This window comes from Megascapheus bottae, chromosome 13 (assembly GCF_031878675.1).
Source record: "Megascapheus bottae isolate mThoBot1 chromosome 13, mThoBot2.hap1, whole genome shotgun sequence".
Lineage (NCBI taxonomy): Eukaryota > Metazoa > Chordata > Mammalia > Rodentia > Geomyidae > Megascapheus > Megascapheus bottae.
Window position 1 is genome coordinate 38,813,894 of NC_143521.1, and position 12,285 is coordinate 38,826,178.

A 12,285-nucleotide genomic window follows, 5' to 3' on the forward strand; every position below is an offset into this window, starting at 1 on the left:
ATCCCCACAGACAAGTTTGATGTAATGAAAAATGCTGCCAGCCCAAGTATGACAAGAGGCCCTAGGTAGGAAGATCACAGTCTGTGGCCAGCCCCAGGTAAAAATACAAGACACTACCTGAAAAAATTAAGCATAAAAGGGCTATGATGTGGCTTGAGGAGTAGAGCAGTTGTTTGCCAAGTGTGAAGCCCTAAGTTCAAATCCCAGTGCAAATATATATTTATAAATATATATATAATGTATTATATTATATATTATTTTAGATAAATAAACATAGTTTTTAGTTTGGGTTGCATAGTGAGACCTTGTCTCAGAAATAACAACAGCAACAAGAACCATAAAAATGCAACATATGGGCCGGGAGTTTGGCCTAGTGGTTAAAGTGCTTGCCTAGCATGGACGAAGACCCGGGTTCGATTCCTCGGTACCACATGCATAGAAAAAAGCCAGAAGTGGTGCTGAGGCTCAAGTGGTAGAGCTCTAGCCTTGAGAAAGTCCAAGGACAGGGCTCAGGCCCTGAGCCCAAGCCCAGGACTGACAAAAAAAAAAAAAAAAAAAATGCAACATATTGTCAAGGCTACTGCTGTGTAACGAGTTGAGGACCTCCAAGGAACAAACCACAGACTCAAAACTGAATCTTAATTATGAAGTAAGTTATTAATAGAAAAAAAAAGGAATTTAACAATAGCCAATCATAACTTGCCAGGACTATTCTTAGGCATTGTAACCCAGAAGCAGCCCGAGTAACAACAAGCAGGGGTTTTTATATCCCAAAATAGGCAGTGAGGCGGGGGGGGGGGGGGGGGGTCATTCATTAAATGGAATTTTTTCAACACATCTATATTATGCAAGCTAAACAATATACAGAAGCAGAATACAGAAGCAAAATATCTGGTCGTCAGCAAGAATGTGGGCGCCAAGCTCACTTCTCAAAACAAGTTGCCCACAAACTACATCCAGTACTGGGTTTTTTTTTAGGGGCTGTCACAAGTCTGTCAAGCGACGTTTTGCCAAGGTGTCCCAGCATCATGAAGACTCTTGCTATGGCTCTCCATCACTACCCTGGCTCCTCTCATGCTGAGAGCCTCATTTCAGAAGAGCCAGCTGCGGAATTAGAACTAGTAGAACTTGGGGGTGAAAGAAACAACACTTCAATGTCTATGAAGGATTCTAGTAGGAAACAAATGGAAACTCTACAATGTATGCGAAATTGTGAAAACTAGTTCTGTTCTGGACTTGCTGCCATTATTAGAGATACATTTTCCAGTTTTCTCTAGGGCGACTTTATTTCCTGTATTCAACTTCAAAAAGATTTCGCAATCGAGTAGTAACTGTTCAGGAAGCAGCTACATGTCAGATTTCAGAGATAACTAAAACCAAGTGCCACAAATGGGGGACCCAAACAATGGAAACAAAGTCTCCTGATTCTGGAAACTACAAGTTCAAAACCAAGGTATGGGTAGGAGGGTGACTCCTTTTGAGAGAGCAAAGGAAGGATCTGTTCCCAGCTTCTTTTTGACTCCTATTTGGCAATTTTCCTTCATGTTCTGTAAACAATCTTCCCTCTGTCTCTGTGTCCAGAGTTTCCTTTCTTATGTGGTCACCATAGATACTGGAACAGGAACATTGCAGTGGCCTCATCTTAACTAATTATGTCTACAACAATCCTATTACCAAAAGGAAAAGGTCACATTTCAGCATGTGAATTTGGGGGACATAATTCAATCTATCAAATCTTGTAAGCATAACGAAACTAATCTCTACAGACAAGCTTAAAGTCATGTAGGGTTTATCTAACAAATTCAACAAGTTAGGTCAGTTTTGGGCTGGGAGTTTGGTTTAGTGGGACAGTGCTTGCCTAGCATGCACAAAGACCCAGGTTTGATTCCTCAGTACCACATACATATCAAAAGCCAAAAGTGGTGATATGCCTCAAATGGTAGAGCTCTAGCCTTGAGAAAGCCCAAGGACAGTGCACAGGCCCTGAGTTCAAGCCCCAGGACTGGCAAAAAAAAAAAAAGAAGGTCAGATATATATACAGCTAATCTCATAAACGGTTTTAAGGAGGTTGTTAAGAAAATGGTATTGCATTGGTGGAATCTTCTGCCAAAGAATTTCAAGTTGAGAGATGAGGACTTGAGGCCTTCATCAGTGGAAATACCAACAATTTTCTTGGTTTGTGAGAATGAGTAGACAAGCAAGCTCTGCATTAGAAGGTCTGAAGTTCGCTTCTAGCTTCATTACTTACTTGTGGATGACCGTGGACAAACATTTAAGCTTCCTAAGCCTTGATTTCATTATTTATATACTATTCCCCTAAAGTAACTAGCCAAGACTTTTAGTTTGCCAAAGTAGAGCTGTTTTTGCTCAAGGCTAGTGCTCTACCACATGAGCCACAGCACCACTTCTGGCTTTTTCTGAATACCTGGACAGAAGAGTCTCACGGACTTCCCTATTTGGGCTGGCTTCAAACCGTGATCCTCAAATCTCATCTTCCTGAGTAGCCGAAACTATGGGCATGAGTCACCAGTGCCTGGCGTGCCAGATATAAATGACACCAGATACAATGGATGTTCTGGTAAATACCTAATCATAGATTTGGTAGAATGACTACCAGGGTTGTTGTGTTAATCATGCACCTTAGCCAATTTCAAGGGGCTGGTGCAGCATGGCTGAAGGTGCATTTGAAGAGAGATACACATGAATTTCTCAGTGTGGATACAACAGACAAAGAACCTAAGGAGCAAGTGTAAGCATTCAGGAAATAACCAGGACACAGTAAGATCAGAGTTCTTGCTACCTTCTTTGTTCTCAACGTTGTTTATTTAAGTGTGAGTAGATATAATCTAATCTTTAATAATGGCTCTTGTTACTAATCAACTCTCTAAATCCTTGAAAATTAAAAAAAGTTGGTATTCATGGGCTGGCACAAGCTGGTTATAAATCTGGATAAGCATTAGAACGTTCTGGTAAACAAGTGGGTCACAGAGTGATCTGTGAGACCACAGGGACAGGCGAATGGATACAGACTGGATATTCTACTTATCACATGCATGTAGGGGTGTGTGTGTGTGGTGCTAGGAAATGACCTCACGGCCTTGCATTTGCTAAGCAGGTATTCTAGCACTTCAGCCATGCTTCCAGGCCTGTTGCTTTTTAAGCTTGAGGTTGGTAGGGTCTCATACTTTTGCCTAGACTAGACCAGAATTCCTTCTGCCTTCTCCTCCCAAGTAAATGAAATTACAGATGTAAATCATTGCATCTGATTTGTTTTTGATATAGTCACTCCCTTCTCCAGGCTGATTTGAAGGGTGATCTTCCTATCTCTGTCTCCTAAGTAGTTGAGATGACAGATACATGAGCCGCCACGGCACCACTTGTCATTTTTGCTAGCCCAGAGCTTAGAACTAGGTAAATTAAAGGGAAATGCCGAGTTTTACGAAAATCACCACTACGTGTCTTTAAATTCAGTCTCCTGTCGGGGTCCTTCGTCCCCGGTCCCTCTCTACTAGTAGGGGGATGGGGAAAAACACACCCGGACCAGGCCAAGCCGTGAGAGGAAGGGACCCAATGTCCTCCCGCACCCAGCCTTCTTACCCCGGAGCACGAACAGAGACGCCACGCAGCTCCATCAAGGCAGGAAGATCTCTCTCTTTATTCCCTAAATCCCTCCTCCTTATATTGGGTGAGGGAGCCTATCATATACAAGATGGACAGGACAAAGAGATCCACGTGTTTTATCCTTACTACAAGCCTCAGCAGAAAGTTATTAGACATGGCGTTACTCGGCCCCCAACAGTCTCCAACTTGGCAGTATCCCCTGCTTGTGCCAGAGAAAAGAGTAGCAGAAATAACATGCAAGCTTAGTGTTCTTACTGTTTTTTTTTAAATAATCAGAAATTCTTGAAAAATGGTATTAAGATGGGGATCTCACTAACTTTTATTCAAACTAGCCTTGATGGTGTCCTTAAGGCATTAATGAATGTTGTTCTAACATGTAATGCCACTAGCATTCAGTAGAGGGCAAGGGCTTTCAACTTCACAGGAAGCTGATTTGTTGTTTTAAGACACTCCTGCAGCCAATCCTAATCTTGTCAATGAATCCTCCACATACCAGCTGCTCTGCTGAGACACCACCACAACCCCACAAGCTGGGTGATGGTAAGAACTGTTACTTTGTTCTGAAATGCATCAGAAAAAGGAAGAAAGAAAGAAGGAAGGAAGGAAGGAAGGAAGGAAGGAAGGAAGGAAGGAAGGAAGGAAGGAAGATAAAAAGGAAAGAGTGCGATGTGTATTGGGCTTTTGCTAGAGAGAGGGCAATTGTGGCTATATAGATGGGAGGAAAGTAGGTTTACTCAGATTTTTCTAGTACTTATTACTTTGCCTAAACATCACGGACTAGTGACCTGGGGTGACTGCTCTGAGAAATTATCGTACAGGTTCTTGAGGACTGAGGGCTTTCTATCACTACAGATTAAATCTGGCGTGGAGCCAGGGTAAGTTTTCTCAAGCTTTTGTTTGCCTGTAATACATGTTCACAAACATCTGCTTGCCTGAGATCAGTTGGCTACTTCAAGCAGACTGTTTCTTTTCCTGGGTTAAAAGTTGTGCGCGTGTGGGGCAGATCTGAGGGATTTCTGGCTCAGTCTCTTCCAGAAGTTCAGAGTGGCCTCAGATGCCCAGTAGCACTGCTGTATGAGCCACAACCTCTAAATCTGAGTCCTTGAAGAGAACTTTCTCACAGATCACCTACACTGAGCTTTTAATTAAGGATGTGCACAATTTGAGTATTATTTTGATTTTCTTGAAGTTAAAACTCCTATTCGAGTATATTTTCACATAAGCAAAGCAAATCCCATAGAAGCTTGGTGGGATCCAGCAGAGGGTTCCATCATCGTCCTGTTTGAATTCAGAATGAGACACAGGGGTTGAAAGGAAGAGGCCACAATGACTGCTGGCCGGTTAATGGGCCTCCAGCCCCTATCATCACAGACTAAGCCATTGCATTTCAGGGTTTGAGATGTCTTTAACTTGATTTTAAGTTTCTTGGGTCATCCTGGGAAAATTAATCTCTTGAGTTTTAGCTTCTAGAACTGGAAAATAAAAATAATAATGGCCACCAATTTTTTTGGTTTGTGAAAAGGATCTAAGAAGATAATTTATGGGTAACAAAGCTCCATGTCAAACATATAGCCAAGTCACAAAGTTCATTCAATATTTTGTGAGTTTTTAAACCTTTCTCCATGTCTATGAGTCATTGGTAATAGAGAAATTGGGTAAGTGTGAAGTCTTTGGTAAAGTACCAGTTGTCGTATGTACTTTTAAGTTATTAGAAAAGTCTTTTTTTCCCCTAGGAATATGATAATAGTATGTATTATTTGCTGACTACATATTTCATTAAAAGTTCATCTTGGAACCAGGGTTTGGTTCAGTGGTACAGCATGTATTTAGCATATCCAAGGCTCTGGATTTAATCCCAAAGACTAAGAAAAAAATAACAACAAAAAATGTGTCATTTTTTTTAAAGCATCAATCAAATACTACAATGTACATGCACTCCTGAGAAGCCGTGACCTTTATATTTTCTTAAATTAAGAGAAACCCAAGGAGAAATAATTCCTCTCTCATTATAGTTTCAGATAGCATGGTGGTATTGAGCAGGGGGAAGCAGGGACGAGAGATGAAAACACTGACATTTCAGTCCAGAGAAAATAATGGACAAAGAGGCTGCGTGTTCCAAGGGCCAAGACTTTCTGACCTAAATGCTTCAAGCAAAGAAGGTACCCTGTGAGGTGATGACCTTGAAAGCCTCTTTATCCGCATAATGGCTACAGCTGTCAGGACGAGTCATACTAGAACCTGGTACAGGGGTAAGGAATCAGTAATACAAATCCTTACAAAAAAGAAAAAGGTTGGTATTTTGGATTTTATGTTCATTTTCAGTAAAAAAAAAAAATCAGTCATTCCCAAAGAGACAAAGGACCCATTTTTCCTCTCAGATGTGGAAGTCAGTTCTAAATTATAAATGTTTATCTAAATATATACAGGGACACATGTGTATGTACACACACATAATAATAACTAAAGTATGGTATATGCAGGGGGAATTCAAATGATATAACTCCTTTGAACAACTAACCTACAGTCTCACAAAATGGATATCAGGAAGCTGGAATTTGAGGATCAGGATGGGGGAGGTAGAAGGGATGAGGGTAGATGAATGAAGAAAGGAAGGTGGTAGAATGTAGTCATAATATTCAGCATACTATGGGAAAATGGAACTAGGAAATGTGAGGGGGCTGAGAAAGATGGGGGAGAATGAAAAAAGAGCTCAATATACACTGGACTCATAAAGGGACATGTTGAATTAAAACCTTTGTATAACTATTCAAAAATAATTTAAAAAGAAGAAATTTAAAATGTGCTAGAAATATAAAGTAAAACATTTATTTATCCAGTGTTATCAGATTCCTGTGAAAATGTGTATAATCTTCTGGAAATCAATTCCTTAATTTTAAATACAGCTGTGCTTTCAAAAAAAAACATTTATTTATCTTGGTTATGAGTTCTCTGAGGATGGAGCCCAGGCCTGTCACATTTTGTTCACATTTTGTTTTCAAAATCGAGTCTTGCTACTTTTGGTTAGGCTGGTCTTGAACTCATGCTTCCCCTAAAATTTCTACTTTCTTTGCCTCACCTTGGTCTTGGGCTGGAGAGGTGCTACCATTGATTAAATGTGACATGTTAGTCATGGCATTAAATAATTTTATCCATGAGCTCCACTGTACAAAAGAGGAAACAGAAACTTTCAGAGGTTAATTGAGAAGATATAGCACACAGCTAGTGTGAGGTTAAGACTGGACTTGAGCAGAGATCTATCAATTCCATCACCAAGCTCATTCTTGAACTATGCTTCTCTGCACCATATCGGGAATTCACAACATGAATTCATTTGTTCCACACATGTTTTTGAGCATATTATATACCACCTTGGGTTAGGGGGATAAAAAAGTGAAGTCCTTCCTTTATCTATACATATATTTATTAACTTTTTATTGAGCATATGCAGAGGATGGAAAAGTAAAAAAGGTAGACAGGTCTTATGAGAATGAAGGGTAGAGTCAGTAGACAGATGTGCAAAAATTCATCTCTTAAGTGGACATTCATAAGTGAGAACAAATGCATGAATGAAAAATTATTTTGTATATGTAGTAACACAAAAATTCTTGATCTTTCAAGAATTTGAAAACAGAATCCTGCTTGCTAGGCAGGCGTTGTACCACTTGAGCCACAACTCTAACTCTCTTATTTTAGCCAGTTTTTGGATAGCCTCAGAACATGATTTTTCTATCTATTCTTTATGTGTAGGTGAACTACAGGAGTTAACCAATATCTTCCCCCCACATACCAGTTTTTTTGTTGAGATGGGGTCTTGTTTGCTTTTTGCCTGGTCTGGACTTGATCCGTGATCCTTTCAATCTTCATCTCTTGATTCAATGATATAAAGTTTTAAGGAACTAAAAGAAAATTAAAATTTTACATTTATGCACTATGTGCTATAGACCCAATCATTTGGGCAGTAATTACTCTGCTAGGAAATCAACTTTCTATTGGAGATATTTAGGCAACTTACTTTTATTTTTGGTCCTGGGGTTTGAACTTAGGGCCTGGGCATTGTCCCTGAGCTTTTTTGTGCTCAAGGCTAGAGCTCTACCACTTAAGCCACAGCACCACTTCTTTTCTGAGTCTCAGATCTTAGCCTCTTGAGTAGCTAGAATTACAGATGTGAGCCACCTGTGCCTGGCTTAGGAAACTTACTTTTAATTATATAACAGTTTGAAATTTTGACAGAAAATAAATTTAATAGAATGTTCACTTGCATTTTCTGATTATTATCCTAAATTTAATCTAAACGCAATATACTATGTGAGTATATACTTCATTCTAGAGAAACACTGGAAACTGAGCAAAGAAAAAAAATACCGCTGAGAGGAGGGAGCGTGGGGAGGGAAATGGGGCCCAAGACATGAGGAAGGGTATCAATGTTTGTGAAGTAATACACCTTCTCTCTGGTGAATATAATGTAATCCTTCTATTAATTACAATAAAAATATATGAAAAAGAAAAAAATATTGCTAAAATTGCCATACAGTAATGCTGAAGCAATCACATACTACTGAACCCACATTTTTGGTATTTTAAGCCAGTAGTGTGGTATATATCTGTAGTCCCAGCAATCAGGAGCTTGAGGTAAGAGGATCCTGAGTTCAAGGTTGGCCTAAGAAAAAGACCTGGCTTCAACAAACAATTCTTAGCTACTCAGGAGGCTGAGATCTGAGGACTGCAGTTTGAAGCCAGCCTAGGCAGGGAAGTCCCTGATATTCTTATCTCCAATTAGAAAATCAGAAGTGGCGTAGTGGCTCAAAGTGGTAGAGCATTAACCTAAGACCTCAGGGAAGGGGCCAGGAGTTTGGCCTAGTGGTAGAGTGCTTGCCTAGCTTGCACGAAGACCCGGGTTCGATTCCTCGGTACCACATACAAGAGAAAAAATCCAGAAGTGGTGCTGTGGCTCAACTGGTAGGGTTCTAGCCTTGACAAAGTTCAAGAACAGTGCTCAGGCCCTGAGCTCAAGCACAGGACTGGCAAAAAAAAAAAAAAAAAGAGCTCAGGGAAAGCACTCAGGCCCAGAGTTCAAGCCCCGGGACTGACCAATGAATGAAAACAGAATTAAAGAAACTTTGGAGAACACGCAGCAGTCTCTGTTAACTTACTCTTTTCCTGGCTTGTGAGCTGGGTAGGAGCACACAGTCTTCTGTTCCGGCCCTGATATTTCCCATGTCTAGGAAATTTTCTGACAGAATAGGTACTTAATACAAACCTCAAACATGAACACTGACAAAAATGTCAGCTGTCCAGCCACCACTGTTATGTGTCAAACCACATGGAGCCTGGCTCTTCTCCCCAGGTCCTCACAATTCTCCAGCTGGGAGTTACCTCCTGTGTCGTAGCACTTCCCCTATGGAGGAACGCTGATGCAGGGGTGGTAGTGAGTGTGCTTACATCTCAATGCATCGAAATCAGAAAAGGGAAACTGAGATTTCATCATTATTGCCATTATTTGACAGATTGCTTTGACCACCAACCTGAGGACATACAGAAGCCCACGGACACAACAGGAGTCAACAGTGTCTGTCCAGGGTTGTCTGAGTGCATGGGTAAGTGTGGTTGAAAGTCAGGTAGTAGCTGCAGGGATTCTCTGGATCCACAAAAGCAAAAGGTGAGGAACAACTCCACGAGTCATTCAAGGATCACAAGATTTGGCCATAAGACATTAGTTTCCATCTTCTTAAAGCCTTCAGATGATCAGAAGGAGTGAGTCTAACCTGACAAGGCAGCGCCCAGGCTGAGCAGGAGAGGGGTGCCTCCCCGTCTGTGTCTGAGGACCCCGAGGGCCTCAGCGATTGGACATGGTAACTGGTTCAGAGGCCCCTAGCCATGGCTCTAGAATCGTTATATGTGGGTTAGGAATCTATTCTGACCTCCTGGTGAATTACACGCAGATGTTAGCTTTTTAAAATTAAAAATCCTATAAGATGTAAGCCAATAAAATCCCACTGATATTGTGTATTGGCTTTCCAGGGGTTTGATTTGCCCTTCATCACTCATGTGAGAAAGGGAATGATAAAATCCTTGGAAACACAATGAGACTTGCTATAAACATTTATTTATTTATTTTTTTGTACCATTGCCATGTCAGGAGGGAGCTGGCTTCCAAAGCTGCCAGAAGAAAGGGAATTAACTTGGCCCTAAATAAAGTTCCCTCCAACTCGGTCCCAGCCACCATGACTCTGGATTTATCCTATAACCTCCTTTTTCAACACTAGAGATCAGATTTCATTCTATGTCCAAACTGAGAATTTTGATTCTCTGCCAGAATAGAATTCAACAGCTGTATTTCAAGATCTTTGTGCTGAACAAGGAGTTAAGATATTTAGATTTGTCTTACAATAGACAAGATTATAATTTCGTATTCAGTGGCAGGTCTCAAACATTTAGATCTTTCTTTTAATGATTTTTGACGCCGTGCCTGTCACCGAAGAGACAAAGCACATGACATATGTGGAAACGCTGGGCTGATGTGCAGCCACGACATAAAGGTCAGATCTGCAGAAATCGCTCATTGGCATCTCCATACTGTCTTCTTAGGCCTGAGAACTCTTTCTCAGTATGAAGAAGGTAGTCTACCCATCTTAAACACAACAAAACTTCATAATGTTTTACAAATGAACACAAATCTCAGGGTTCCTTTATGTGATGGAATCAAGACTTCACCAACACTAGAAATTACTAGCCCCAATGGCAAGATCCCATTTGTCAGGAGCAGAACTCTACCAACGCGCACTTGGAGAATGCCAAGGCATCTACTCTTGTTGAATGAAGTTGATTTGCTTTGGGATGACCTTCTGCAAATCTTCCAATTTGTCTGGCATACATCTGTGGAATCTTTCCAGATCCAAAATGTGACTCTGATTGGTAATATTTATCCTGACCACCATTCATCGACTATTCCAATACCACCACAAAAGCTCTAAAATTGGAGCATGTACATTTCAGAATGTTTTCTGTTCCACAGAGTAAAATCAACTTGCTTTTTACCAAGATGGATGTGGAAAATCGGACCCTCTCAGATGCACAGATGCCACACATGCTTTTCTCTAATTCTCAACACTTCTGATATTTAAATTTTGCTGAAAATGTCTTAAACCATGATCTGTGTAAGACCGTTATCCAATTGCCTTATTTAAAAACCCTCATTTTGAAGGGCAACAAGCTGGAGACATTTTCCTCAACGAGCCATTTTGCTAACAACATGCCACTGAAGCAGCCGGATCTGAGCCAAAATCGATTATAAAACATACAAAGGATGAAGACTGCCTGTGGCCAGCAACCTTGGCTACCATGAATATGTCAGCGAAGCAATTCACTGATTCTGTTTTCAGGTGCTTGCCCAGAAGTATTCAAATACTTGACCTGAATAATAATAAAATTCGAACCATCCCTAAAGAGCTGATTCATCTGCAGTTATGACAAGAGCTAAACATTGCACTGAATTTGCTCAGCGATCTCTCTGGGTGCAATCATTTCACAGAACTCTCAGCGCTGAACATTGAAATCAACTTAATTGTCAGTCTATCTCTGGATTTTTTTCAGAGCTGTCATAAAATTAAGACTCTACATGTAGGGAAAAATCCATTCCACTGAACTTGTGACTGAAGGGAGTTCATTCAGTTTGAAAAACATTCAGAAGTTGTGATTGTTGGATGGTTAGATTCATATATTTGTGAATGGCCCTTGAATCTAAAGGGGACTCACTTGAAAGATGTCTTTCTCCCTGAATTATCTTGCAACATCGCTTTGTTATCACCATCTTGGCCATCATCCCCTGGGTGAAGAATCAATTGATCCCCAGTCTAGAGAAAGAAGATGGGTCTGTGCTGATTTAGCTTCTGGAGAGAGAGGTTCACCTTGGCAAAAACATGGATGAAAATATTGCGAGCTGCTTCGAGAGCAGCTGGAAGTCTATCTTTGTTTTAATTCCCAACTTTGTCCAACAAGGAGTGGCTCCGTTATGAACTCTACTTTGCCCACCACAATCTCCTTCATGAAAATTTGGATCATGTCATTCTTATACTACTGGAACCCATTCCCATGTACTGTATTCCTGCCAGGTTTCATAAGCTGAAAGCTCTAATGGGAAAAGAAAAAAGCACACTTGGAATGGCGTAAAGATAGGTGTAAATGTGGGCTTTGGGGGAGCAAACTTTAAAGCTGCGATTAATATTAATTTAGACAAATGCATGAACTTCAGACATTCACAGAGCTAAATCAAGAGACCCCCTCAAGGTTCTACTATCTCTCTGATAAAACATACTGCCTCAAAAACTTCTGAACTCATCCCCCAGAGAAGCTGGGGAACACCATCCATGTTGGGGTATAAATGGATACTAAAAGTAGGATTGGAATTTAGGCAATAGTTATCAAAATGAAAAATAGTTGTTCCCATCTGTCAGTTCCTAAAGATTTCTAAGAATGTATCCTCAAAACACCTGCACAACTTTACAGCAACTCCTGCAAAAAGGTATTCTTCTCAGCATTGCATATAACTGAAAATTTGAAAAATACCTTACTATCCACAAAATAAGGATGGACTCAATAAATGATAGAATATCTATATAGTAGACTATTACATAGTTGTTAAAAGGGTGAGTACGCTGGGCATGGTGG

General features: G+C 40.5%; 1 pseudogene; it reads left to right on the plus strand.

The window, feature by feature from the left end:
- The first annotated feature begins 1,028 nt into the window (after positions 1-1,028).
- On the plus strand, positions 1,029-11,885 carry LOC150055867 (toll-like receptor 10; annotated as a pseudogene).
- Positions 11,886-12,285: the final 400 nt, after the last annotated feature.